Source organism: Pseudonaja textilis, chromosome 2 (genome assembly GCF_049901715.1).
Source record: "Pseudonaja textilis isolate UNSWEBS1 chromosome 2, rPseTex1.2, whole genome shotgun sequence".
In the NCBI taxonomy this organism is placed as follows: domain Eukaryota; kingdom Metazoa; phylum Chordata; class Lepidosauria; order Squamata; family Elapidae; genus Pseudonaja; species Pseudonaja textilis.
The window spans coordinates 171294017-171297396 of record NC_141991.1 but is presented as its reverse complement, the minus strand read 5'-3'; positions in this window follow the sequence as shown (position 1 = coordinate 171297396).

Genomic DNA, 3380 nt, shown 5'->3' with positions numbered 1-3380 from the left:
GATAAGGATAAGGAGAGGGCTAGCCTGGGAAAAATGGAACCATGAAACATGCCGCCCCATGAGAGCCATGAGAAGACAGGGACAGTTTCTCTAACAATTTGTTAACACCTAATTGGACACTCTAGGAGAGTGATGGTGAACCTATGGTATGCAGAGCCATCTCTCTGAGCACATGCAGCCATCTCCATTTCTCCTCTGGGTCATTGCGCTCAGGCCAACTGGACTTCACTTGCGCATGCCCACCAGAACCAGAAAAGCAGCCACCTAGTGCGCATGTGTGCGCCAAGAAGATGGTTTTGTTTCCAGCTCGTGCCTGTGTGCTGTCCTCCATGCAGCCACCCCTCCAACCACTTTTGCCAAAGAGATGTGGTGTCCCCAGCATTCTTCCTACCCGGCTCAGCTCCTGTCCCTCCCCAGAAGAGAAGCCGCAGCAGAGGGAAGGGCAGGAGTGACTGGCCCAGCCCCTGCAGCCTCTCCCATGCTGGGAGCCCTTGGTGGCATCTCCATGCGAGCAGCTCACCTCCCCGCTGGCAGCTCCTCCTACAGCATCCTACCCAGAAACAGCAGCACAACAGCCACCGCCACTGGGGTTGAGGGTACAGCAGAGGCGTGGACAGGCAGGCCGGTCCTCCCTCTCCCTCCCAAGTATGCTTCCTGCATGGCCCCAGCCGTCCAGCCCATGGCATTGATCCCTGGTCCAGAGCGCCTGGCTGGATTAGGCGCATGGGGCAGTGTTTGCTGATTGGGTGGAATGCTGCCCCATGCTCGAGCTGGCCAGTGTACCAGAACCCAGAAGAGCAAGGGGGCAGAGTTGCTGGTCAGGATGGCCGAGGCAGTACAAGAAGGGAAGTCCCAGCCCTCCTGTCCTCACCCCCGCTATAGAGGGAAATTGCAATACTTAAGTCTTATGGAAAGATTTCCCTCCTTCGGACGTTGAATGGTCACTTCATCTCACCCACCAATTTTACAATAAATAACCTAACAAGCCTAAATAAGTCTGTTGTCTAACCTTAACTCTCTTTTTCTATTTCTTTTATGGCTAGCTCTTTTTCATGAGGGGCAGCATGTCAGAACTGCCATTGTGCTACATTATTCATTGCCTGCTGACAGCTTGTCATAAACAATGGGTGGAGGAGATGGTGCAGTAAGATAAAAGGAAGGCTAATCTGGGGAAAACAAAATCATGAAATGTGCCATCGTGTGAGAGTCAATGGCTGTTCCAAGGTCGCATGAAGGAATGTGGAACTATCAAGCCTGCTAAGACAAGGACTGTAAACCAATTCTTTAACACCTAATTGGACACTCAGTGATAACCAGGTGGTCATGGTGGTGGTGGATGGGAACAAGGAAACACTAACCATATGCTTTGGGCATGAAAACTCCAGATCCAGCTTTGCTTCTTCTGTAACAACTTGGCTTTAGTAAAGTGTACTTTGGCTAACCATGGACCCAGGAGTTTTTCTTTTCTAACTGACCAAATTGGGACAGTTAACACACCCTGTTTCTATCTCTCTGATTCATCAGTCCCAGCTTCCTTTTGCAGTGTGGAATAATAATGCTGATTTCCTTCACTGAAACATCAAAAAAAAAAAAAGAATGCTATGCCCAACCCATTTCATAAGCAACACATGAGCCCCCTGACTCAAAAATTTCACTGTTATGTTTTTTCTAACCATTACATAAATGCTAGATATTTCCACCATGCAATCACAATCCTTAATGTGTACCTTAGAGGGAACAATGATGGCCAAAAGACAGACAAGAACAATTACAATCTTCATTTTGTTGGATAAATCTGTAACAACAAATAGTTATGAGTTATTAACAATCAGTTAACTGAATGCCAAGTTAATTCATGCCACTTCACAAAATGTTTTGGGTCTTAGTCACAAACTCTATTAGAACTTGCTCCTACCATTAGATGTGATTACACCCTTCCAAAGTTTTTGGGCAGAATCCTCTGAGTGGCTGCGTTCAGGGTATGGAATCTCTTTCTTCACAAGAAAACAACTGAATTTCTAATGGACAGAGAACAGCATAGATAACTCAGTGACTGATTTTCTGATTCCTTAATACCTGAGGTTTATCTGGCTACAAGCATTGGAAATAAGCTATTAATAGAAAAAAAGGAATTACTATTTTATATAAGTACTTTCATTTTCCCCTTTATTCATTATGGTAAAAATTATTAAAATATCATTTTAAACATAAATATAAAGAAACATGACAGCTTTATAACCCTTAGGAGATGGATCTGAAAGGATTTATCCTTCCCATACGTTTAAGATTTGCTTAAAAAGAAGATGAATTTGATCTTGATTTGCTGTTGCAAAGCAGGGGAAGGAAAAGGGGAAATAAAATAGGAAAGGGCAACCCTGCTCTCCTAAAAGGATTGCTGACTATATGGTCTCTTTAAAACAAATAACACCCTTCTTATAAGAGTTGACCAGAATATTTGAAGAAACAGTGAATGTAAAGAACTGGGGTCAAAGTAGCTATGAGCCCACTGATTCCAGTGATATAACTGAAGATATGTTGCTCCTTCTATAACTTCTACTAAACTTGAAGTATCTCAAAATGATCAAAATTCACCAGCTGATATTTATGTGGTGCTTCATACTGATAATTCTTTTTTCCAAATAATTGCTGAAGAAATGTCAAAATAAAAATATACTGACTTACCTTTCTCTTCGCAATGCAGCATTTCCTTTGCTGTCTCTGAATGATGTTCTGAGACATAGTAGCAGTGGTTATGTACTCTCTGAAATTTCCTAGGATTAGGTAGATCATCTAACCACACATCTTCTGGGATTACAAGAGCTTTGCCCTAAACTCTTCCAAATATGCTTGCAATCTTCAAAAATCCTGTTCTGAAATGTTTGGAGTTTTAAGAGAATTGTTTTGGGGTAATATTCAGCAGATCCCTTTGAAAGAGATGATAGTGCTGCTACCAATTTCTTTTTTGTAAAAGTTATTCTCAAGTGAAACAGGATTCATCTTTTATAAACTGCCTCCTGTGGTCTCCTCTAATCCTCCTTCCTCCATTGATAGAGAATCTGGAACCAGATGTTCAAGATTCTGTGGACTGGATGGACCATCAGGCAGGCTGGGTTGAGTAGTTAGGCAGGAAATTGTCCATTTCATAACTATTCTGTAATAGATGCTTTGTAAAAAAAATTAGTAACAAGCCAGAGTACTAAATTGCATATCTTGTTTGATTGGAGATCTCAACAAAGCAATACAGAATTCACCTCTCAGTCTATGGATTGAAGTAGATTGTCTTTGTGAAGATAAATATTTTTTTCAATCAAAGTTTTTTTATTTTTCAGTAGAAACATACATATTTTGTGGACAGTGTATTGACTTGGTCAAGTCTTTTT